This window comes from Crotalus tigris, unplaced genomic scaffold (assembly GCF_016545835.1).
Source record: "Crotalus tigris isolate CLP2741 ecotype Arizona unplaced genomic scaffold, ASM1654583v1 scf7180000020455.750797, whole genome shotgun sequence".
NCBI classification, from domain to species: Eukaryota; Metazoa; Chordata; class Lepidosauria; order Squamata; family Viperidae; genus Crotalus; species Crotalus tigris.
The window spans coordinates 502,973-530,047 of NW_024098029.1; the positions used below are offsets into that span (position 1 = coordinate 502,973).

Genomic DNA, 27,075 nt, shown 5'->3' on the forward strand with positions numbered 1-27,075 from the left:
TTGGAGAGCCAAGAAAGCGTTTCTCTTTTAGCTTAAAGTTCCATAATTGTACCATAATATGCTAGTGGGTGAAAAGGCAGATTTGCAGTGAGCATTTTGCTATGTTCGTGCATATGCATTTTTTTTTTTTGTATATATAGCATGGGAAGGAAGCCACGAGAAAGAAGATCGACCCAAGGACCTTTGACGCAATGTACAGCAGAGCAGAGCAAGACATGAACTTGCTGTTCCCCTGGTCGGGCACAACATTTCACAACCCATAAGCCAACAAAGCTTTTGTCTCACCGTGGCGGCCACCCCCATGATCTTTTAGACACCCCTGTAAAGCAGGACAGTTCCATTCCTTCATCCTGGGTTTAGCTCTCTTCTCTCTTGTAGCTGGAAAATGGCAAGACTCAAGGGCAGGGGTCTTCAAACTTGGCCCTTTGATGACTTGTGGACTTCAACTCCCAGAATTCCTCAGCCAGGCACGCGTGCCTGGCTGAGGAATTCTGGGAGTTGAAGTCCATAAGTCTTCAAAGGGCCAAGTTCGAAGACCCCTGCTCAAGGGAATTCCAAGGTAGAGAAGTCTTTGAAGATCTCCCCACTGGCTGTGATTGTTGAATGATAACACCCTTATGGACCCCATCTTCGCTCTTTTGACCATGCCCTGGGGACACCCCTACTCTCATCTAACTACAAATAGTCCACAACTTACAATTGAGCCCCCCATTTCCAATGCTAAGCAAGGCAGTTGTTAAGCAGCTTCTGCCCTGTTTTGTGGCCTTTCTTGCCCCAGCGATTAAGGAAATCACTGCAGTAGTTCAGCTAGCAACTTGGATCTTGTGTGAATCCGGCTTCCCCATTGACTTTGCTTGTCAAGAAGGTTGCAAAAGGTGATCCCAGGACGCTGCGACCATCTTAAATACAAGCCAGTTCCCAAATGTCCGGATTTTGATCAAGTGACGGTGGGGAGGCTGCAAGGGGGGGGGGTAAGTGTGAAAAACCACCATTGCCATTGTAATATCGAAGAGTCACTAAACGAAAGGTTGCAAATGGGGGACTGCCTAGAAGTCACGTGAACAGGTCTTCAAGGGCAGCAGTTTGCATTTCGCCTCCCTTGCCTGCTTGTGTTTTGGAAGGATGACGCATGGGAGAGAAATTAACAAAGAAAATAAGAAAAAGGGACCGATGGTTTGGCACTGAATCCAGTTGCTCTGAAAAACAAGCCAGCTCAGGAACCTCAAAGGAAAGCTGTTTTGGATGAATGAAGAAGAGCCCAGAGAAGGATTGGGGTGGGGTGAATGCGGTTAGACAAGTATCCCACTTGATGCAAAAGCCCAGAAAGATGGCATTTTCTTACAGTACATTCATAAACTGAAGGAGCTTTAAGACTCTTCGGCTGTGTTAAGCCCAAGGTTAAGGAGACCTCAAGCCCCCCGTTTGCAAAATATCCTGTGCTCAGAAAGCAACCAACAGGCTAATTTAACAGGCTGGGTAGGTTAACAGAAATAACAGAAGAATAGATTGGAAGGGACCTTGGAGATCTTCTAGTTCAGCCCCCTTAGTTAGACACATCGGGCTGTGCCAGGAATAACCTAGCCCTGTTCTGTCTGAGCAGGTGATGCAAATCCAGCCTTTTGGTTTTTTTTTGGGGGGGGGGCGCAAAGGCCAACATGCAACAGTCTTCCCAGAGCAACAAATTCGGGATTTAGACCAAAACAGAGGCAGCCCCGGGCTGGATTCTGTGGTGCCAGTGAAGGACAAGTGATGTCCTTAGGCCACGTTGGCCAATGGCGCCACCTCCCGCCAATGGGAAGATTCGCATCGGCAAATTGAGAAATGGTGGCTTTGGCACCCTAAGCCAGGGTTAACTCAAACTGTCCAACTTTGGGGACTTTAAGACATGTGGGCTTCAACTCCTAGAATTCCCCAGCCAGCGTGGTCATCTAGTTCTGGAAGGGCAAGACCTAAATGTTACTCTGTTGACTTTCTCCATTCATAATCGGATAGAACTTTTTGACATATGTCTGGTAGCAAAATCCGAAAGTGATTTTAGAGACAAGTTAGCACTCAAGGGGGGGGGGAAGGAGGCAGAGGGAGGGAGGGAGGGAGGGAGGGAGGGAGCGAAAGAGAGGGGGGGGGGAGAGAGAGGGCCAGTCCTAGCAAGTCAGTTTCCTAAGTTTTCTGATCACTGCTGAGTGGGGGACCAACAGATTGATAGGGGGGAGAATTAGGTCATGCCCCTTCCTCCGAGCTGCTTAAGAAAGCCCACCTTCAGTTACCACGATTCAGCGAAGGTCATTCTGGTCTTAGTAATGGAAAAAGACTTTAGCACCACTTTAGCTGGCATTTAGCTGCAGGTGAGGGCACTGACTTATTTCACTTATAGCAGGCGGTTCACAGGCTGGAAGATCTACTGTTACCTTTCTCCTCCCTGCCACATACTGCAATCGTATGGCTTGACCTAAAAACCTTTGCTGCATCTCCTCGAGTACCTAGACTTCAAAGATGTTGGACAAATTGTATTTAAAAAAAATGAAAATAAACAGGACTATTCAGGACGACCCTAATGTGTGTTGCCCCTTTTCTGTCTGAAACGGTATCGGGTTTTCTGCTTGAGAGGGGGGTTGGACTAGAAGATCTCCAGGGTCCCTTCCAAGTCTGTTATTCTATATCTCTTCACAGCACCAGACACCTCGGCTGCCAGCAGCTTGCTCAAGACTTGGTCCCGTTTTCCACCCGGTAAGAAGGCCGTTCAATGGAGATAAGCTATCTAATTGAAACCAGATGGCCAAAGGAAAGCTCAGAAGTGTTTACATGCCAGGGATCTAGTTTGGTAAACAGAGGAGGCAGCTAGAAGAAAGACACTAACATTGTCCCCCGCCCCCCTTACCAAAAGTCTTCCAGCCCGAAAGTTGCTTGGCTAATGACGCTTTCCCACTAAGGCAGGGGTCTGCAACCTTGACAACTTTAAGACTTGTGGACTTCAGCTCCCATGCTGTCGAACCAAAACCGTTTGGCTCTCCGCCAGCATAACAGAGAATTTGGCAAATATAACAGATAAGCAAGACAAACAAAAGACCGAATAATAAGCTGCTGCCTGATCTTGGCCAGACCTTTCTCCAGTTTTGATATGCAGGATGAAAAAGAAGCGTCCAACGGTCGCAGCTTTCCCTGCCCTGATCTCCTTCGTATTTCATTTATTTCCTTATTGAAACATTGAGCCCGCATTTCAATCAAAGGAAACTCAGGTGTAATGGGACTGCAAAGCCCATCGTTCTTAGTTCACAATTTTCTCCTGTAATTGACATCTCTGCAAGAAGCTGCCTCAATTAAATATCACAACGGAAGTGCTTGGTAATTTCATTTTGTCAATCTTTTGTTTCTCTGCATGTTAAAAGTGGAAGGAATGACCTGATCCACGTTAGGAGTATAACTTATCACAAAGATCACAAACCCAGCAAATGGATCTTGGGAAAAATGTTCACGACATTCAAGGGTGCTATCACCCCCCTTTATGCATTTTTGAAGCACGAGTGCAATCTAGGCAGCGTTTGTTCTATGAATGAAGCAAGTGGATTTCGTTAACCCAGATTTAGGGGTTCCTATGTTGGGCAGTTCAGCCACCAGGTACATTCACAGAACACACTTAACCAGGTCAGTGAAGAACTAACAGGAACCTCACCATCCCTGATGAAATATAACAAGATGTTATTGCGGTTTTTTTTGTGGCTCGTGCTGTGCAAACCAAATCTTCGGGTTTTGTTTTGATTTTTGCTTTGGCTTAGAATTCAGTGCATTGTACGAATCCAGAAAACACACGAGCCAGCTGCTGTGAAAGAATACAGAGGCGAGCTTGCTGTCTCCCCCCCCCCTTTTTATTATTATTGTTTCCATTCCAGCAAAATTTTGGAAACAAATGATGTGAAGGGGCTTGGGATCCTGTCTCTCTGTCCATCCCACAACAGGATAATGTTCTGAAAGCAAGAACAGAGCTGCCACCAAATTGGATGGGTGGAAGAAATCAATGACAGGTCAAGCTTGAAAGCTGTCAGGAGAAATGCAGAGAAAAACATTTAAAAAAAAATTCTCCCAGGCATCCCTCCTCCGGGAGCAATAGTTCATAAGGCTGCCTCAACTGCTCCACACTTCTTCCTGGTCACACGACCCAGAGGGAAACTATTATTAATAGTGGGAAAGAATCCCCAAAGCTCGCCCTCCCTGGTTAAAGTCACCTTTCAGGCCTAGAAGAATTGGGTGTGATTCGCCTTCTGCCAAATAAAATAAATTCTCTCTTCACCTTTTTCCATCATATATGAGAACACAATCCTGAGCACCCTTCAAACTCCTTAAGGAAAGCCATTTCTTTAGATATCGAATTTAATCTCTTTTTATTCCCCTCTTGACTTCCCACTTGGCATTCTACCATTTCTCTAAGATGTTCTGGTTTCTTGACACAGTAACAGCAAAAGATAGTTGGAAGTAACAGCAAAAGAGAATTGGAAGGGACCTTGGAGGTCTTCTAGTCCAACCATCTGCTCCAGCTGGCTCAGGAATTCTGGGAGTTGAAGTCCACAAGTCATAAAAGAGCCAAGGTTGCCTACCCCTGGACAAGACAGATCCAGATCCAGATCCTGCAACTGTTCATCGTATGTTTTAGCCTCCACAGTTTTATCCAACACATGTTATTTTAGATAATTTAGGACTCTTAAGATATTATGGCCTATAAGTCTCACCTGGCTAGGGATGAATATGAATTAAATTAACATAAAAAAACCCATATCATACACAGAGTTCCCAGGATTAGGGATTTGAAGTGGCTTTCCCAATCTTCTATTCATATGCTTATATGATTTACACAACTCATGGAACTCAAACCAGCCTAGAACATTCTAGCCCTATATAATATGTTCAACCAGTCCTTGTGATTAATTTATGCTTGTGGTTTTTTTTTTATTAAAAAGTTTTATAAATTTTACAAAGAAAAACATAACAATACAATAACAAAAAACCACATATACAAAAAGAAAAAAAAACTAAACATTACACAACAAAACCCCCCTCCCCCCACCCCCACCCAAACACCCCCCCTTCCCCCCCTGAGCTTCCCAAAGCAGGATATAGGCTTAATTAAAAAAACAGTTAAGAAATTATATTTATAGAAAAAAAGAAAGAAAAAGAAAAAAAAATATAGCATTAACATATATATATATATATATATATATATATATATATATATATATATATATAATATAAAATATTTATGAGAAAGCTATATGATATTTTTTTATATCCAATTTAAATTGTATAAATTTTATCCATTTATCCCAAACAGCAAGAAATTTCTCTTGCGTTTGTTCCTTTAAAAAAGCCGAAATCTTTGCCATTTCCGCCAAATAAGACACTTTAAGAAACCATTCCTGCAATGTAGGCAAAGATTCCTTCTTCCAATATTGTCCTACTAACAGCCTCGCGGCTGTAATCAAATTTAACATCAATATAACCTCCTTTGTATCACAGTCAGTAACTATACCCAATAAAAATAATTGCGGAGTAAATTTTACCCTCCTTCTAAAAATTCTCTGGATATTCCACCAAATCTTAATCCAAAATGCTTTTATCTCTCTACACGACCACCAAATATGATAATAGGTAGCATCCGTACAACCACATCTCCAACATTTAGGTTGTAAGTCAGGGTACATAAGAGACATTTTTTGTGGATCAAGGTGCCATCTATAAAACATCTTGTGTTGTGCAAATGCAGAATTCAAGAAATTCAATAAATTACAGCTCGCTATGAATAATTTTTTCTAATTATGAGTAAGTTGCTTCTTGCCACTCCTGGTTCGTAGGTTGGTTGGTTGGCTGACTTACTTTCTACAAAAGATTTATTTCAAGTTTGGGATTGGCATGAGTTTCACGCAGGAACAAGGAAGAGTTTAGAAGAAATGTATAGAACAGAATACTAAATACAGTAACTCAGTGGTTTTTATTTTCTTCCTTCTGGACACCAGCTGACTGTGTCAGAGAATGAGTAAGGCTGTCATTCCTGAGTTGATTTCTTTTGCAATCTGAACTCATTGGGCCAGTTGTAAAAGGATTTGAAGGGGACATTCCCTCAATCCCTTTTTTATTGGCAGTCAACGTAGGTCACACTTAACAGGAAATACAGAATCATATTTCTTCCAGGGCTGAAAGGCACTTTTTGGAGACCCACCTGTTCTCACAGCCAGTTTGGTCTAGTCTAGTGGTTAAGGCATTTGGCCAGAAACCAGGAGACGGTGAGTTCTAGTCCCACCCTAGGCATGAAAGCCAACTGGGTGACTTTGGGCCAATCACCAGGAGACAGTGAGTTCTAGTACTGCCTTAGGCACAAAAGCTGGCTGGATGATTTTGGGCCAGTTGCTCTCTCTCAGCCCAACCCACCTCACAGAGGAAAAGAGGAGAAAGAAGGAATATTATCTATATTCAGCATCTTGAGTTACTTATAAAGTGATAGAGTTGGAATAAAAATCGATCAACCAAACAAACAAATAAACATACTCCGAACACTCTCCTGTTTCTATAATCTCAGTTCTCTCCAGTGCTTTTTCCAGGCCCTTTCTCTTCTTATTGGGCAGTGGCAGTCTTAAATACACATGCACAAAATGCACACTATTTTGAAAAAGACATATATAGGGATGAATCCAGCAACTGTGCCAATAAATGGACCACTTGGCTGGTTAAGGGTCCCAAACTTGTTTTTCTTCTCTTCTTCTTCTCAGATGTATTAGACTCTATTTCCTACCCATTCCAGCTTCTACCATTGAATCCAGAAGGCCTCAGACAGAAGAGGCTGCATTCATCTCCCTCCAGCATGATAGGTAGCCAAAGCTGTGATTATCTCACATGCTTAACCAGATCAAGTGAAGGTGCTAAATAAGGCCCTCGATTAGGTTCTAGGTCAGGGGTTTCCAACCTTTAAGACCCAGAATTTCCAAGCCAGCTCTGAACCCGGAGGTCCAGATTACATTTCATGTCCCAAATCTGCCTTTCCTCAGTCTGATGCCTTCTAGATGAATTTGGGGGTTTGGGAGTTCAATCCCTTAAAAACTGGTGAAGGCCAGCTGCTGGTTCTGAGAGTGGCAGATACAACTCATTTGGCATAAAATTGTGCTAGGCTTAGAGGTGTCCAGCCTTGACAGCTTTAAGGCCAGTGGACTTCGGCTTCCAGAATTCCCCAGCCAGCACGGACAAGATCCGACAGCCTGGTTCTATCTAGGTTTTGCACGCTGCATCCACCCCACCTACTCCATTCATTTAAGACCGGATGAATTGGGCACATCTAGACAATGGCGTGCTTTCCTCAACTTTACTTCCTTTAGCACACCCCTGGTTTGTCAGCGGCACATGTTGGTGGCCAGAGGAGAAGAAAGGACGTCAGCTATGCTATTGCACCTGCTATCAGTCGGAGCTCTGAAACAGGGAAAGGAAGCACCCCCGTTTTTGGAGGAAAGGACACCCGCAAGCGAAACCTTAATCCAACCCCCGATGCCCCACGTTCTGTTTGCCTGCAATTCGCGCTCTCCCCTCGCCCAGACAACCCTCCACGGCCGGGAACGAGGCTCGGGGCGTTTCAGGCCCGAGGTGGCAGGCTAGAGACGCCCCGTCCCCGATCCCGTCCGCCCCCCTTTGTCTTTCTGCCCGGACCCGGGTTGCAAAATAACCGGCGCGCATCAGCCTTTACCTGCCCTTCCGCCAAGGAGGCCTCCGCTCGAGCTGGCCGGGTGGCTGCGGATGCTCGGATGCTGCAGCTCAGCCGGGCGCCCGGCTTAAAACCCGGCCGCCGGAGGACGGGCGCTCTGCGAAGGGGCGGGCATGCCGCAGTCCGCGCGGCCGGGGAGAGTGGGCGGGGGGCTTCTCCGGAAGCAGCGGGGCTCAGCCAGGCGGGCCACGCCGGGAACTCGGGCGGCGCCCCCGCAGGGAAGCTCTGCCAGGACGCCCGGCCGAGATCCCGAGGAAGCAGCTGGACGAGGGAAGTGCGAGGCGAGAGCGGGTCGAGGTCCTCGGGGGCTTCTTTCCGCCGCTTCCCCGCATTTCAAAGGATGGGACGAGAAGAAAGGGGGGGGAGCCCCCCGAGAGGGGTCCAGCCTAGGATGATGGAGACCTTTCCTGACAGGGAGGCATATGAATCAGCGGAACGCCCTGCCCCCAGCAGGTGTAGGTGCTCCACCCCTGGAGATGTTTAAGTTGAGACGGGGCAGTCGTTTGTCTGAAACGGGGTGAGTCCTTACACCGACAATCTCTACTTAAAAACTTCCACTCTCTGTGGAGATTCTCAACCATCCGGGTCGTGGCTGTCCCAAAGGTGGTGTTTCCCCCCCCCCCCCCAAAAGGCAACTGGACGTTCTTGGTATTTTCTTCGGAAATGTTTTGCTTCTTGCCCAAGAAGCTTCTTCAGTTCAGTTCAGTAGAAAGACTCTTTCCTTGGGTTGGACAAGTTGACCTCCAAGATCTCTCCCAACTGTACATAAATAAATGAATATCCATGCTGTTTCCTCCATCTACCATCTAGAGGAGCGCAGGGTGACGGTCCTGGGCTTTGCAGAATGTGCCACAAAGGGGCACTTGTCAAAGAAATCCTGGACAGGTTTTTACAGAATTCTATTGTAGGATCTTTCTCTCTCTCTCTCTCTCTCTCTCTCTGTGTGTGTGTGTGTGCGCTTCATTTTTAAAACAAACTGTGGTATAAGTGACGTGCTCATCATTCCTCCTGGTATAACCTGAATGGACACGCATGTGCAATGCACTTTTTAGAGAGCAAAAAATAAAAAGCAAGCACAGGAGACCCTGTTCCATTCTGGAAAATGGCTGTCCAGTCTCTTCTTGAAACCCTCCAGTGATGGAGCACCCGCAATTTCTGGAGGCATGTTGTTCCACTGATTGATTGTTCTTCTGTCAGGAAATGTCTTTGTAATTTTAGGTTGGATCTTCCTTTGATAGGTTTCCCTCTGTTCCTTCTTATGTCTCCAGGTGCTTTGGAGAATAAGCTGACCCTCTCTTTTCTATGATAGCCCCTCAAATATTGGAAGCATGCTATCATGTCACCTACTATTTTTTCGACTAGATATATCTAGTTCCCTCAATTGTTCTTTATATGCTTTAGCTCCCAGATCCCTTATCATCTTTGTTGTTCTTCTCTACACTTTTTCTAGGGTATCAGGATCTTTTTTTGTACTGTGGTGACCAGAATTGGATGTAGTCTTCCAAGTGTGGCCTCACCAGTGCAATATAAAGCAGTACTATCACTTTGTGTGATCTTGAAGCTACCTTTCTGTTGATGCAACTAGGAGTGCATTATCTTTTTTGGCAGCTGCTGTATATTATTATAGCTACTATAGATTGTGGCATAGGATAGTTGAAATTCTACAGAGCATTTCCTTCCTTCCTTCCTTCCTTCCTTCCTTCCTTCCTTCCTTCCTTCCTTCCTTCCTTCCTTCCTTCCTTCCTTCCTTCCAGACTCAGCAACTTACAACACAATAAATACAGAATAAATTTTGAATTTATTCACTGATCATGCTTGGTCTTGGACCATAAATATAACTTCGATTTGAGTTTACAGATCTCTGCATGGCTGGCAGTACGTTAGCAAGGCTTTCTGACTTCCAACAGTTCAGTAACAAAATGCTTATTTTTGTTAAAATGAAGAGAAGATGAAGGAGCCAGGAATGGATTGTGACCGCCCTTCAACTCTGGTGCTGACCAAACTCATTCCAAGACTCTCAACGCGCTCAAATGTTAAGCAGTGGAATTTATTGAAGTTCTGTTTAAGGGTTTGGTCATTCCCCTCGGAGATGATTATCCTGAAATTAGGACATGACATTGGGGTGGAACTCTTAACAGTAAGTGAGTAGTGGGGGGGTACCATGGCTCAGCGGTTAAAGGTGCTGAACGGTCAGCTGGAAAGCTGACAGCCCAGTTTGAGATCCGAGCACTGCGCAAAAGGGCAAGTTCCTGTTTCCGCTCCACCTCCTGCCCAACTAGCAGTTTGAAAGCATGCAAACATGAGTAGGTAAATAGATACCACTTTGGTGAAGAGGTAACAGAGTTCCGTGTGTGTCAGGGTATAGCCATGCCTGTCAGATGACTATATAAGCATCTTTGGACAATGCTTGCTCCTTTGACTGAAAAATGGAGATGAGCATCACCCCGTAGAGTCGGACATGACTGGACGGGGAAACCTTTACCTTTAAGTGAGTTGTATTAACAGCAGTTGTGAGGGGAATTCAGGATAACCATTTTAAATCCCCCCCTCCTACTTTACTCTCCCTATCCTCATTCAGTGCCATCTGCTATGACATTCTCATGTTTTAGAATATAGGGCTTATAGAATGGCACTTTGCTTTCCAACACAACCAGCTTTTGACTGATGCATTGTTTTAATTACCTGAACCTAAAAATTCAGGGAGGAACTAGGAACCCATTGGTGCCCATTCTGCCAATCTCATCTAACCCTACATTCAGAAATGAAAAAACTCTTATCTGCGGTATTCCAGAACTTAGCTCCCCATTGTTAATAGTTCACTTCTTATAGCTGCCAAGAAACATGCATGGACATTGTCACGGAGCCATCATCAGTCGAATTCAAGAGAATTTTTAATGATTAAAAAAGGCACCACAGATGACCAGCCCTAAGCGGCCTCTTTCCAAAGACAGTGTTCAGCTGTCCTTGGTTTGGTGGAATTCTCCCAAATACAGTTTCCATGGCTCCCTAGAGAATGGCTATGAATTTAATCTCGGACAGTTACGCTTTGTCATTATATGAAAGTGAGAGCCTGACTCCTCTCTCTCCCTCTGTCTCTATTACTAATTTATTCAGAAAATCCAAGTCAGAATTTTTTCAGCACAATGGAAGATCATAACTGTAAATGAACTTTTGATATAAAACATTGTGGAGCTCTATGGCTGGATTCACAGAGCGCAGAAAACAGCTATGTATCTTATAATGTGCTACGCCCCAGTAATTTAACCCATGTGGTGACTAAATGGGATACTGTGGTTCAGATGATAGGCCAAGACATGGCTGAGATTCCAGAATAGTCTAAATCTGGCTGCATTTTAGCCTAGTTAAAAAAGAGGTCCAGGTAGTCCTACACCTTTGCTTGACAAACAAAGTCAATGGGGGGGGAGGGAGCCAAATTCACTTAATGACCACATGATTCAGTTAACAACTACAGTGATTTGCTTAATCACGGCAAAAAAGTTGTAAAATTGGGCACAAATCATTTAACAACTGCCTTGCTTAAGGACAGAAATTCTGGTCTCAGTTGTGGTTTTAAATCAAGGACTACCTGGCCTTTGGACCAAACGGTGCCCATAGCTGAGCCCAACACAAAGGCCTCGTGATGATGCAGTGATTTGAGACTTCTGTATGTGCCTCACGGAGGACTCAGAAGCAAAGAGGGGTATAAATGTAATAACAATAGAAGAGATGCATAAGCAAAGGCATCCTATGGGGGGGGGGGCGTGGGGAATGGGTCCAACCCTGCCCAGACCAAAAAGATCTCTTCCGGCCACAACTATCCCCTCAATCTAAACCATCACAGGTAGCCTCTAAACTATCACAGGTAGTCTTCCATTTATGATCAAATGTTTTGTTGCTAAGTGAGATATTTGTTAAGTGAGATTTACTTCATTTTGTGACCTTGCTTGTCACAGTTGTTAAGCAAATCACTGCAGTTGTTAAGTCAGTAACACAGTCGTTAAGTGAATCTGGCTTCCCCAATAACTTTGCTTGTCAGGTCACAAAAGGGGATCACATGATGCTGGGACACAGCAACCGTCATAAATAGGAGTCGGTTGGCAAGCGTCTGAATTTTAATCATGTGACCCTGGGGGATGCTGCAAGGGTTGTAAGTGGGAAAAACAGTCTTAAGTCCCTTTTTTCAGTGTCAATGTAACTTCGAACATTCACTAAATGAACTATTGTAAGTCAAGGACTACCTGTACGCATATCCCATCTTTGACCAGGCACCAACTAAGCAGAGAAGGTGTAGAGATTGCCTCCCGGCACTAGGTGGCGCTTAACTCTTGACTGTATTTCTAAACAATTTCGGCAAGTTGTTTTTTACACTGATCTCATCAGAAGAGGACATGGAGTTGCATTAAACTCATCATTATCTATCTCCTGTGAGGTAGATTGGGATGAGAGAGAGTTACCCAGTCTGCTTTCCAGCCTAAGGCAGGACTAGAACTCACAGTCTCCTGGTTTCTAGGCCAGCACCTTAAGCATCACACCTTGTATTAAGAGCTAGAACTACACATTTTTCTGAGCGCAAGGCAGTGTACGTAGGCAACATGCATACCTACGAACACACACTGCACTGAATTATAAACTCAGAATGGCCAAGCCAGCACCATGAGCCATAAACAAAGATTAAAATTAACCACGTTTAGCAGGTGGCAAATATAGCTTCTAGCTTTTAAATGACCAGCTGGCCATGCAGCACAGAAACAGAGGGTGAGCTGGTGTTTAGCTTTCTAGGCAAGTAATAAATGCAAGAGGCTTGGGGGAAACCTGGCTGATACTGAACCTTGCCATTAACCGTCGTTCTTTTCTTTTCCTAAATCATGCAGAAGAGTCGTTCCCAGTTTTCCTTAACTGTTTACAGTAGTCCTCAAGTTACAAGCCTTTGTTTAGCGATCATTCGAAATTCTGAAAAAAGTGCCTCCGACTGTCGTAGCTTCTCCACAGTCATGTGATCAAAATTCAGGGGCTTGGCAACTGGCATGTGCTTATGCCGGCTGCAGCGTCCCAGGATCGCCATTTGCAGCCTTCTCAGCCAGTTTCCAGCAAGCAAAGTCGTTTAATGACCAGTCGATTCACTTAACAACTGCAGGGATTCGCTTAACAATCTTGGCAAAGGTCGGGAATCAGGTGCGATTCACTTGACAATTACCTTGTTTAGCAACATTAATTCTGGTTCCAGCTGTGGTCATTAAGTTAAAGGCTACTTGTATTTACTTATTTTCATATTCAAGTAGTTTATGCATTTATTTACACATAGTAAATTCAAGGGAGCATACCTAGTTCTGCTTCCCTCCCTCCCTATTTTTCCCTGTAACAACAATCCTGTGATGCAGGCTGGTCGGAGGTACAATGACTGGCCCAAAATTACCAGTGAGTTTCTTGGATCGTAAGTGGATTATTATATGTCTTTCCCTTCCTAGTCTCGCACCTTACTGGATCAACAGAATTAGCAACGGTGCCTCAGTTGGTGTAAGTTTTGAACTTAAACCTTATTTTTATTACGGCTGAATTATTAGATTTAGAGATTGCCCAATTCCCCAAAGACTCTGAGCGGCTTACAATACACACAAAGAAAGACCAAATTAAAAACAGCATGTGCATCCTGGGAAGTGAAACACCCAGGCCTGCCCTAGCCAACGAAACAATGATCAAAGGCTTGGCATCCATCCTATTTCCAGGCAAAGGACTGATTCTGGATTCAGTGTTCAGCCGTATTGCAAATTTGTAGGCTGTACCAGTTGAGGTTAAAGCTACTCAGAGACCGGAGCAACTTTGCTGGGTTAGATGGGCCAACAGGCAGCTTCATGTATTTTGTGAATATAGTCCTTCCTCCATCACGGTGCTATATGCACCTATATCAGTGGTTCTCAACCTGTGGGTCGGGACCCCATTTGGGGTCGAACGACCATTTCACGGGGGTCGCCAAACAACGCAGTCCGCCATTTTTTTCCCCTTTTCCTTAGCTGTGCTACTTCCGTTTATTCTATTGGCTTTTGAAAGCCGATAGAATAGACTCTCTTGAATAGAGTCTAATTCTATTTGCTTTCAAAAGCCAATAGGAATTGTCCAGGCTGTCTCTGCTCTGCTGAGCCCGCCAAAAGTCCCATTCTGCAAACGGTGCTGCACCAGTTGAGTAGTCCTCGACTTACGACCGGTTGAGTAGTCCTCGACTTATGACCGGTTGGGGGTCGCAGCATTAAAAAGGTTGAGAACCACTGACCTATATGCAAATACAGGGAGTCCTCGGCTTACGACAGTTTGTTTAGTGACTGTCCGAAGTTACAATGGCACTGAAAAAAAGCGACTTATGACCATTTTTCACACTTAGAACCGTTGCAGCATCCCTGTGATCATGTGATCAAAATTCGGACACTTAGCAACTGACTCATATTTATGATGGGGGTCACGTGATCCACTTTGGTGGCCTTCCGACAAGCAAAAATCAACAGGGAAGTCAGACTCATTTAACAACCATGTTACTAGCTTAACAACTGCAGTGCTTCACTTAACAACTGTGCAAGAAAAGTCGTAAAATGGGGCAAACCTTGCTTAACAATGGAAATATTGCGCTCAGTTGTGGTTATAAATCAAGGACTACTTGTAACATCAAATCTGGACCAGCATGGAGGTGACCTCACAGGACCCTGGATCTTGGGTTGGGACACTCAAAATTCATATCACTGTCCTCTGCCTAACCTACCTTGGGGGAGAGACCGATGGAACCAAGTCTGGGAAAGTTTACACTTACAACATCATGTGAGCGCTAGGAGGGTTGCCAAGGAAGTCCATTGTTGGCTCATGGGTCTTACACCCTTCCTTGACTGTGCGAAGGGGGCTGGCTTCACACCACAATCCATGGAGGCCCCTCCCTACCCATGAATTCAGAAACTTCAGTTATGTTATCATAACTTGTTGCATAACGTGGCAAGTGACACCAAACCAATATCTACTCCAGAATTAAGGGAGGAGACAGAAAACTGATTTAAAGAGAACTGGCAGCTTTGCTTATTTTCAATAGAATACATAAATAATTATCCGACTGTAGCAATTCTATGGTACTTATTTACTAAAGACAAAAGGAGAATTAATATACTACAATATACATTCAAACAACAGCTTGATACATTTTTGAACAAGACACTGAACCATATGCTAACTGAATAGACTGCACAATATATGTAGCCACAAGGCTAACACTAAGTTGTGGTGCAAACGTTGTCGTTAGGTATTTACTTGACCTACTTAAACTTCTTGTACAAGCAGAGCTAGAGATTGGCTCCAAAACATCTTTTGAGTTTCATGTCTGAATAAAGTTGTGATGCTGGGCAGCAGCGTTTGTGGCCAATGTTTTGCAATGAGACCCCACCAAGTGTTCCCAAAATTCCAAAATCCCATTAGAAGCCCCAGTTCCTAATGGTTGTCTACTTTGAAAAACTCATTAGTGAGCAAACGGTTTTGAATTATTTTCTTGATGGGTTAACCTGCAGATGTATGGCTGTTTTCCAAATCTTTTAAATCTCCACATCTGTAGCCGGATATTGTACTATCCAGGAAAATCTCTATTTTACTAAAGATATACACTATTCTTAGTCATACTTAATCATGGCTAGGACTTGCATCTTAACATATTTATGCTTAACTGTAATAAGAAGGTATGTAAATCTCAAATAAATCTTGCCCAAGATAAATGATCAAAATCTCTGTCTTTTGATTCACGAATATGTTTTTTTACGTTCTGAAGCAAAAAACATGGTCGTTGTAAATTAACCATGAAACTTTTACTGCAAAACAAAATTAGATTATGCAACATTAACAACTGTAGCATGCAAAAAATCTGTCTATAATCTGTAAAGAATACAGCCATTAAAATAAAAGATGGAGAGGTTAAAAAGCTAGTCTGTAGTAAAACAGTAATCTGTACTGCATTATCAAAAAAGCTGTAAGGATAAGCTGTGCCAAGAAATGCTGTAAAATTAGTAATTGGAGTCTTTTTCTCTGGACAGTTCCAATCAAAGCACAGAGCTGCAGCCAAATGCCATTTTTATTACTTAAATTGTGTGAGGGGCCCATATGAGGCTTAAAGCCATTTTGGAAATAAACATGATACTGGATTTCTGATTTAAAAAGTACTGTAATTTTAAAAGATGATTTTAAAGACATGCTCATAGTCCTTAGAACATACTTCATACTTACTGGACTATTGTTATTTGTTGCTTGGGGTTTTTTAAATTTATTTTTTTATACATACATACATACATACATACATACATACATACATACATACACACATTGATATAGCCACCCATCTCTCAACCAACTCTTGAAGGCTGCCAATCAAACATTAAAAGTCATATAAAGTCATTTTTAGAACTATGAAAGTCAATCAGTAGAACCATTTTAAAAAAAACGCACCAATCAGTTCTAACCTGCCATCTTCTCCCAATGCTTAGAGGGACAGCCAAGTCTTTAAAGCCGCACCAAAAGCTAAACGGCGGGTCTTTAAGGCCTTACGAAGACTAAAAGGGTGGAAGTCTGCTAAGCTTAAGGGGGGAGGGTGTTCCACAGGAGAGGAGCTGCCACAGGAAAGGCACACTTCCTAGCTCTCATGTGATAACCATTGGTCAGGGAAGGGTCCAGAAGCATGCCCACCCTATCTGACCTGCTAGGATGGGTAGATATCCTTAGGGAAAGGGGATCCTGCAGATAGCCTGGCCTTGTGCCCTGTAGGGTTTTCAAGATGATGACCAACACTTTCAATTGCAGCCAAGAAAAAAAAAAGGAAGCCACTTCAGCTCACGTTGGAAGTGTTACATGGCCCGCATCATATTGTGTGCTGCTGAATTCTGGACCAGTTGAAGTTTCCAAGTGGTCCTCAAGGGCAGCCCCACATGGAGAGCACTGCAGTAATCCCAATGAGAGGTGACCATGAGCAAGGCCTCTCAGTCCAAAATGGGGCGCAACTGGTGCATCTGATGAATCTGTACAAAGCCCCTAGCCCAGCCACAGATGCCAGCTGCTCTTTGAGAAGACCCCCAATTGTGCACAAGTTTGGTCTAGGGAAGTGCCACCCTGACCTGAGGCAAAGACCAGGAGTCATCTGGTCCTTTTCTGTGGGATCTTGCCAGACTTCAAGCATTTAAAAATGGTTTAATGCTTCAATTTTATTTTGGTAGTTTATATTAATCCTGACACCAACTGACAGAACGCAACAATTAGAAGGGACCTTGGATATCATCTAGCCCAGGGGTAGGCAACCCAAAACACTCAAAGAGCCACTTGGACCCATTTCTCACCAAAAACAAAACACCGGGAGCCGCAAAACTGTTTTGATATCTAAAATGAAGATAACACTGCATATATCCTTTTTTACCTTTATTATAGGTGTGTGTGTTTGTGTATGTATGTGTGTGTGTGTGTATACACACACACACACACACACACACATAAAAAATAAAAGTAAAAATATCACTCTTGGGAATATCCATACTATTAAAACAATGATCACCAAGAGAATGCTTTAAGAGAATAAAATTACATACACACACAGGTTAAAAAAAGGATATATGCAGTGTTATCTTTATTTTACATGTCAAAAGGGTCTCTCTCCTCTCTCTCTCTGTCTCTCTGCCTCCCTCCCTCCCTATCTGCCCTTGGTCTGCCACTCCTCTTCCCCCACTCTCTTTCTTTCTCTCTCTCTCTCTCTCTCTCTCTCCCTCCCTCTCTCCCCCCCCCTCCTATCTCTCTCCCCCCCCCTTCCTACCTGGCAAGCTTCAAGCTGTTGTCCAACAAGATCAGGGGTAGGCAACCTCGTCTCTTTTATGACTCATGGACTTCAACTCCCAGAATTCCTGAGTCAGCCTAGCTGGGCTAGCTAGCTCTCTCCTGCCCTTCCTGCTTCCTGCTTCCTGCAGAGATGCAGCAAAGGGAGGGGCTCTGCCCAGTAAGCTTTTCAGCTCCGCGGGGAACACTGTGAGTGCACTCTCTTTTACACATACACACATACACACACACACACACACACAAACACATACAGAGAGAGAGAGAGAGAGAGAGAGAGAAGCAGGGAAGTGCAATTGCCTCTCTCTGTCTCTGTCTCTCTCTCTGCAAAGGCAGAGGAGGCTGGGAGCCACAGGGGGAGGCTCAAAGAGCTGCATGTGGCTCCGGAGCCGCAGGTTGCCGACCTGTGATCTAGCCCAACCCCCATCTCAAGCAGGAGACCCTATATCATTTCAGACCAGTGGCTGCCCAATCTCTTCTTAAAAGCTTCCAGTGATGGAGCACCCACAACCTCTGAAGGCAAGCTGTCCCACTTGTTAATTGTTGTCCCTGTTAGGAAAGTTCCCCTTAGTTCTAGGTTGCGTCTCTCCTTGATTGGTTTCCATCCATTGTTTGTTGCCTTGCCTTCCTATACTTTGGAAAATAGGTTGACCCTCCTTTTCCTTGTGGCAGCCCCTCAAATATTGGAACACTGCTATCCTGTCACCTTTTTTTGCTAGACTAGACTAGCCATACTCAGTTCCTGCCACCATTCTTCATTCTTAGTCTCCAGACCCATCTATTGCCACGCTCAACCACAGGGATAAAAGATCTTTTTTTATTGGAAATATGGAAAAATTCTGAAATTATTTTTTCTATGTAATGAAAATATACAGCAACGTGTACAAGAAAGCCATGCTTTTGATCTAAATTTTCTTGGGCAGCTATTCCTCTAGCCCTTTATTGTGTCTAGAACTGCATTAAAAGCTCCTTGTTTAGCTCTTATTTTTTAATCTACATTTTTGCTGATGAGATCATTGTTATAACGGTAACTTCACCAGTATGACAGGAAACCTGATTCAGCCTAGACCGCATTTTGTATTTCTTATATACCAGTAGCGTGATTTAGTTGTTCATCCAAGGAAGTCCAGGAGAGAAAAGGTCTTGCCATCAGGAAAAACTGAAACATCCTATCTTGGCAACTTCGCACACCAGCATTTGCTAGAAGAAAATCCTGGTGAATCTCTAAAAAGGGCAAACCTTTCATATCTACTCTTCCAAGACTTTGCCCACGTCAGTTCTTGGGTTTCTCTGGTATCGTTATGATAGGAGTCACAAAGGAATGTTTTTTTAGAAAGATACAGAATGCTGCCAAATGTGGTTGATGCATCTAATGGGCAGTGATTACACATCTGTTTGAGGTTAGCTGAGATTTAAGGATAAATTGTTAGGTAACTGAAACATCTCTGACTTAAAACTGTAGAATAAACAATGAGAGAGACTCTACTTCCCATGAATATTTGTAATACTACTTCTGAAAAAGTCAAAGTACAAGGAATAGATAAAAATGGTTAAAATGGTAGAATGACAGAATTTTCAAGAGAAAATTCTGCCAATTTGCTGCTGGCAGATGTTGATAATATAGAGATATGGTAGGCACGTCATGTCCACAATAGTTTATGAAACTATTTCTTAGTCCTTGTATGTACTAGAACTAAGGAACAGTTTCATAAATGCTGTTGGACAAAAACATACTGAAACAAGAGTTTCACATAGCTACTCTAAGACCACACCTGAAATACCATAACCAATTATGGTCACCATACTACAAAAAAGATGTTGAGAGTTTGGAAAAAAATCAGAGAAGAACAACCAAGATGATCCAAGGTCTAGAGACTAAAATATATGAAGAACGGCTGCAGGACTAGTCTAAAGAAAAGAAGAAACAGGGGTGACATGATAGCAGTCTTCCAGTATTTGAGGGGCTGCCAAAAAGAAGAGGGGGGGTCACATTATTCACCAAAGCACCAGAGGGCAGGACAAGAAACAATGGATGGAAACTAATCAAGGAGAGAAGCAACCTGGAATTAAGGAGAAATTTCCTAACGGTGAGGACAATTAACCAGTGGAACATCTTGCCTCCAGAAATCGTGGGCGCTCCATCACTGCAGGTTTTTAAGAAGAGACTATAGACAGTCACTTGTCTGAAATAGTACAGGTTCTCCTGCTCGAGCAGGGGGCTGGACTAGAAGACCTTCAAGGTCCCTTCCAGCTGTATTCTATTCAGTATACACTGAGACCCTATTGATGTAGGAAATCCATTGCTTCAGCACTTGTCAACACATCTCAGAGATACTTTTCCAAAAGGCAACTGAACTTATTTGGGTGTTTTTTTTTCTTTGAAAACATTTCTCCTCTCATCCCAAAAGATTCTTCAACTGAACTGAAGAAGCTATTTGGATGAGAAGTGAAACATTTTCAAAGAAAAAAAAAACAACCCAAGAAAGTCCATTTGCCTTTTGGACAAAACGCCTTTGGGACAAGTAGATAAATAGGGATCACTTTGGTGGGTAGTTAACAGTGTTCTGTGTGCCTCCACATATAGTCATGCTGGCCACGTAACCACAGAAGTGTCTGTGAACAATGCTGGCTCCCTTGGCTAGGAAATGGAGCACACACACACACACACACACACACACACAGAGTTGGACATGATTAGGCAGGGGAAACTGTTGCTTTTTTTACCTTTTAAGTCTTTTTTACATTTGTTACAACAGAAGAGCTTAGGCATTCCCCTGGAAAGTAAGTATGAATTCACATTGCACTTCAACACAATCATCTCCAACTTGGTGGCTTCTAGATATTTTGGACTACATTCCTCATCCCAATGGCCACTTTGTCTGAAGATCTAGACAAAGATCCAGGACAGATCTACGTGCATTGAAGCATTGAAGTTACTTAGGTGGTGGAAAAGACAGGCAATGAACTTGACCAGACCTCCCTATCAGCCAATTTTACATTTGAACGTAAGAAGTCCCATTCCAATTGCACAGGCAATCTCCAAGGCCCCCTGTGATGTGTCAGAGCAATGAAAACAGGGCAGCAATCTGACGTGATAAACTGTTCCAGAAAAGGCTTATATTAAACTAAAGAGTTTATAGCTGAAACTCTTGGCGGCCTTGTTGGATTTTATTGCTTCTTTCCAATCTGCTTTTTGTAAAAACCAAACCCAGGAAATTATTAGTTGCCCACAAATGTACTTTATTCTAATCTGTTTCATCACTGTGAAGTGCTACAAAATTCCATGACCCAATTCCCAATTCAGAAGAGATATTAAAGAAATACGTAATTTAGACCTGCGTAATCTGTGATATTTTCAGAAGTTCACTTTCCATAATGAAGTTGGATGATATCAAGCACTTTTATCTCTGCAACACAGCATCTAATAAGCTATTTCCCGGGCAGATACAGACAGACACATCTGAAAAAATGTTCTTGTCTACACACACCCACTTTGTTATTTGTTCCTTGTCAAATGTCCATTCTGGGAAGTAGCCGATACAGCAAAAGTCTGCATCACTGGATGATCCTGAGTCTGGTGGCACTCAACTCTCTGGGGAGAGATGGTCTCATAAGTAATCCAGTGCCAAGCTGTATGCAGCATTTATATTATCAGTAATGAATTGGTAGAAGTTGCATCAACATATCTTTCGATATTTTTAACTTGAAAGAAACAGGGGTTTAGTTTTTAATCAATTCAGGGGTGTTAACCAAGTGGGGAGGTTAAATTTTTCCTCTACTCACTCTGCTTATGCTTCAGTCAAGTGCACAGAGCATAGAACATAGAATAACAGAATTGAAAGGAACCTTGGAGATCTTCTAGTCCAACCCTCTGCTCAAGCAGGAGACCCTATGCCATTCCAAACAAGTGGCTGTCCAATCTCTTCTTAAAAGTCTCCAGTGATGGAGCACCAACAACTTCTGAAGGCAAGCCGTTCCACTGGTGAATTGTTTTCACCGTTAGGAAATTTCTCCTTAGTTCCAGGTTGCTTCTCTTCTTGATTAGTTTCCATCCATTGCTTCTTGTCTTGCCTTCTGGTGCTTTGGAAAATAGGTTGACCCCCCCTCATCTCTGTAATAGCCCCTCAAATATTGGAACACTGCTATCATGTTTCCCCCAGTCCTTCTTTTCACTAGACTAATTCATCCATATTTAATTTAGAAAATATTAGCCAGGTTCTGCACTGTGACCTTTGCTTCTAATCTCATGAGACAGTGAAATAATCATTGCCATTTCATAGAAGAGAACAGGATATTGTGCAGGTAACATCCCTAAATCCCCAACATTGAGAGATAAGACTTGCCATTGTATGTGTCTCAGAGTGACACATCAGCACAGGGAATAGCATAAAAAGCGGAAGAGAAGGTAGGAAGAGGTACATTAAGAGTTTCCTGAAGCTGTGGCACAGCATGTTAACTTTTTGTGCTTTAGCAATGATTGTATTGGAATGTTAGGATGTTCCAAATTGTTACCAACAGGGCTAGTCATGTCATAGGCACTAATTGTACGAGACATGCAGTTTTACTCAAAGAAATACCAAGATGCTACTTTTCAAACAACTGCCTCTATCTCCAGCTCTATTGGATTTGAACTCCCATAATTATGATGCACCATCACCATTGGCTTTACTAGCCTGCAGTTCTCAGAGTTCTAATCCAGCTCTGAACTAAGGAGAAATATCCTGACAATGAGAACAATTAAACAATGGAATAACTTGCCTCCTGGAATTGTGAGTACTCCATTGCTGGAGGTTTTTAAGAAGAGACTGGACAGCCATTTGACCTGCATGCTATAAGGTCTTCTGCCTTGGGCAGAGAGTTGGACTAGATGACCTCCGAAGTTCCTTCCAGCCCTATTAACCCTTAGAAAGCGCATAGCAAGGAGTTCACTGAGCCATTGGAAATAGATTTAGATACCCAATTTCTCCTGGCGTAGGTATAAGAAATAACCGTGTTCTCTTATCAATGAGACGGCTTCCGAGAAGGGATTAAGGATTCCTATCTAGCTGCCAGTGTTGAGAGTCTGGAGAGCTTCTGCCAAGTTTGAGTTGGGGAGTTGACATTTATATTCTCTGCTTCTTTCTTCTGCACCTCTCTCACATTTTCTTATTTCAACAACTCCTTCCCATAGCAGCCAAAGCCAAAGGTCAACCTCCCCGACCCCCTCCCAATCAACCAGCTAATTAGAGACATTCCTGCAATTTCTGGCAGGCAGGAGGCAGCCAGCACATGCTTTTGGAATTACCGACAAAGGTAACTATCCCAGGATCCCACCCCAGGATGGTAGCAGTTACAGTACCAGCACATGCTTTTGGAATTACCGACAAAGGTAACTATCCCAGGATCCCACCCCAGGATGGTAGCAGTTACAGTACTACTAAGCGGGAGAAAAACCTGAATATTTACAAAGTCCACTGGAGGGGTAAGAAAAATTCCTTCTCACCCAAGGAACTGCATTCCTTTCAGGGGGCTAACCAGTTGGAGGCTACATACCAGTGGTGCGATGGAATGTGGCCCCACTGCACTCTTTTTCTTATACACACATCCCACTGACATCCTTCATTAATCTGCCATCACTCATACCATACTCTTTGTCTCCTCTTCCCACTTTTCTTTCTTTCTCTTTCCCTTTCATTTGGATACAGCTATTCCCTGAATTACAACCATTCATTTAGGTGACAGTTTAAAGTTACGACGGCACTGGAAAATCTGACTGCTTTTCACATTTATGACCATGGCAGCCTCCCCATGGTCCCGTGATCAAAATTCGGAGTCTTGGCTACTGACTCCTACTTATGATAGTCGCAGTGTCCCAGGTTCAGGTGATCCCCGTTTGTGACCTTCTGCCAAGCAAAGTCAATGCTTGAAGCCATATTCACTTAACAACCGTGCTACCTTAACAACTGCAGTGATTTACTTAATAACTGTGGCAAGAAAGGGCATAAAATTGGGCAAAAGTCACTTAACAAATGTCTTGCTTAGGAATGGAAATTTTGGACTCAACTGTGGTCCTAAGTCGAGGACTATCTGGACTGGGTCCATTGAAAAAAAAATTCAAAGTAGCTTAGAATAAAAATGATAATTATTCCATGAGAAATTTGGAGGCAGGGGGACAATGCAATAGCCCTCAGAATCTCCCACACAGCAACTAGGTTTTCTAAAATTATATTTGTATATTTTCCCCCTTGTATTTCTTCTTAAGGCAATCTGCTATGTTGGGGAGTGTAAGTGGATCTTACCTGCAGGTTGGCATTTCCCCATTCTGATTCTGTAGCTCTGTATGTGCAAAGTCCTGGATTAAATAGTCTTCTTCATCGGATCTAGTTTTTTGTTTTAGTCTCTGAGCTGCCCTGGGTGTCCAATCTGAAATGAAAAGTGGGATATAGACTGAAGTGTTAACATAGTTAATTGGATCAGTTAAAGAATCTGGAACTGCACGTGTAAATATGCCAAGCTGGATTAATTTTAAGCACAGTGGGGTTTTTTTTACTTCAGTTTTCTTTTATTGATGGCTTAAAGTAGTTGTGAATTCAGAATGTTCAGTGCTTTGTGCAAGCCCAGCAAATGAGTTAAGTCAGTAACCAGGTTAAAATGTTTCAATGAAAGCAATAACAAAGCAAACAACTAAGTATATAAACAAATAAAAGCAAGATTACACCCGCTCAAGCAAGAGAACCTATACCATCTAAGACAAGTGACGGTCCAGTCTCTTCTTAAAAGCCTCCAGTGATGGAGCGCCCACAATTTCTGAAGCTGTCCCACTGGTTAATTGTCCTCACTGTCAGGAAGTTTCTCCTTAATTCCAGGTTGCTTCTCTCTTTGATCAGTTTCCAACCATTGTTACTTGTCTTGCCTTCTGGTGCTTTGGAGAATAATTTGACCCCCCTCTTCTTCTTAACAAATGTCTTATTTAGCAACAGAAGTTTGGGGCTCAACTGTGGTCATAAATCAAGGACTACCTGTGCAGGATGATGGAAAATCTACTCTTGGGACTCTAAAACACTAATGCTCTCGTTATCAGGTTAACATTTTTAATACAGAAAGAAAAGAAGCTATAAAACTGTAAGTTTCCTATTTCACTTCCTACATTCCAAGTAATTCTTCAATCCAGCCAGCATTTCCCAAAGCTCAGGACCTTAGCCAATAATTTACCCAATAAGTTCCAATCCCTTGGTGACTACACACTTTATTTAGATTAATGACTTACAAATGACGGGATCCAAAATTATGCTTTTCCTCAGTTTTCTTTGGACTGAGTCATTCGACTTGCACTTAATGAATGAATTAATCAAACAGGGATGTAAAATAAAACCTTTTGAAACCAAGGACAATGTAGTACTGTAGTTTAAATGCTACTTTTAGGACCACTAGCTAATTTCTAAACAAGAAAAAAAGGCAAGACACTGGAAAAGGGCACAGGACTGCATGCCATAGTATTTCCAAAAATGTTATACAGAGATGGTCTTAGAGATGGTCTTCTGTATGTCCTTTGCAGCTTATTAAAACTTTTTGTTTAACTGGCATTTTACCAAGTTTTAGAAACTGGCATTTGAGAAAGTGTTTTGTTTTTATATATTCTCTTTTCCTTCCTGTTTCAATCTTCTTTTGCAGGGAAGCCATTTATGATCAAATTAGAAGAACTGGGAAGAGCTCAACAAAACCAAAATCCTTAGCGCCTTTCCTTTGGAGCCTATGGAAGTGTGCAAAGGTGCCATCTGGTGGATAAACTGATGAATAGAGTGGGAAATTATTAAAATAAAAAGAATCAAGGAAGACAACTGCGGAAGATATGTGCTGATCAGAATCTGTAGGGCTGCTACTTCTACTTCTGGATTCCTGGAGAAAGAGGGTCACATTTAAGTCCCACAATGCTTGAAGTGGGGGGGAGATAGGAATGACAACAGGAGCATCACCGTGTGCTTCCCAAGGAAACTCTCTAGCTGTGCTCTGCACTTTTCGTGGCTTAATATTTCCTTTGGAATATCAGGCTTTTGATTCATTTGTTAAACTAAACAATAGAATTCCAGAGTTCTTTGCAATGAGAAGCCTATGGATACTACTGCAGCACATCCCACCAGTGGGACAATTGACTCACTCTTGGAATACACTGCATGTGTCCATCTGGCCTTTCCTGGCACAATTTTGTTTCCTCAGAAATCGCCTTTCTGCCTGGTTGCTTTTGTGACGAAGACGTTAGGCAGCCTTGGTTTCATTGCTTTGTTGACTACACTATGTTTCAAGTTACAATGCTTGCCATTTTACTCAAAGGCTGCTGCTAGGAGACAGTTCATGCTGAGTAGGAATCAAGCAGCCAGTTTTCTCTGGGCAGCAAGTGTCCTGTTAATCCGATTAGAAAAAAATCATGGAACTGAATAGATTGGATTCTCTAAAACCGAGTCGTGAAACTTACTGGAAAGAGAGCAAAAGTGCCACGAGAAGGCCAAGTGGGGAGGTGCAGCCATAGTTTCTCTCATAGGTTAGCGACAATGAAATAAATTCTCTCTCTTTTTCTTTCCCTCTGGGGTTTAGAAACAAAAGGAGTAATATTTCCAACCTCTGCTTATTCAAAGGCAAAAAGCTAGGCGAAACAACTGAAGAAAAACACAAAGAACCGGAGTCTGCAATTGCTTGTCACATGCCTAGTGTTACAATTGATACTATGGAAAAGTATCAAATATGTGCCAAAATGTTGTAGATTAAATGATCTTTTCCAATTGGTTGAGCACTTTGTTGTTTTTCAGTTTTGCTCACACAGCTTGGTTAGAACCTTGACAGATTCTTTTTCTGTTATTTACTGTATTTTTGTAGATGTTCCGTCAATGGTTCATGTAGATAGGGAATAAACAGTATGGTATTCCAATGAAAAATGTCCAATTCCAGTCATAGGCAATGAAGAAAAAGTTCTGATACGCGCGCGTGACGTCACGAGTTTGACATGTCTGCTATGGCTGGATTGATACAATGTTGCTGGCAGATTTTTGAGTCAGTAGCTACATTTGAACAACCTGCTGTACAAGATCAAAACAAGATGGGGTGATTGTGATTCAGCGTGTTTTGAGAATCCAAACTTTGTCTTAATCTGCAAAGTGAATCAGAGCAGAGCAAAATATGTTTGGCTGGTTTGGCTATTACATACTGGCTAACCTGGATTTCGAATTCAGCAGGTTGTGTGAACCCACTTGAAAAGGGTGGGCAATTGCAGGTCCCTCCACTCAGACCCCCAATTGCACCAGCCGTTTCTCTGAAAGCAGGCCAAAGCCAATCTGGTTTTGTAGTACAGGTAATCCTTGACTTACGACCACAATGGAGCCCCAAATTTCTGTTGTTAAATGAAACCTTTGTTAAATGAGTTTTGCCCCATTTTTCGCCTTTTCTTGCCACAGTGAATCACTGCAGTTGATAAGGAGCAACCTGTTTCTTAAATGAATCTGGCTTCCTCATTTGTCAGAAAATTGCAAATCACATGACCCAGGGACACTGAGACC

General features: G+C 42.9%; 1 protein-coding gene and 1 long non-coding RNA gene across 3 annotated transcripts in view; one reads left to right on the plus strand and one right to left on the minus strand.

Annotated features, from left to right (window-relative positions):
• Window positions 1-27,075, minus strand: part of PLAT (plasminogen activator, tissue type) — a 45,020-nt gene that overhangs the window by 17,447 nt on the left and 498 nt on the right. The window contains exon 2 of one of the 2 annotated variants that reach the window (XM_039366862.1): window positions 23,830-23,953. The gene's annotated coding sequence lies outside the window, so the exon portion shown is untranslated. Of the gene's footprint in view, window positions 1-7,711; window positions 7,844-23,829; window positions 23,954-27,075 lie in introns of those variants that run through there. The other variant, XM_039366863.1, reaches the window with a different exon arrangement.
• On the plus strand, window positions 8,110-26,309 carry LOC120318803. Its single transcript, XR_005559595.1, has 2 exons — window positions 8,110-8,246; window positions 25,202-26,309. It is a non-coding gene; the product is annotated as an uncharacterized LOC120318803 (long non-coding RNA).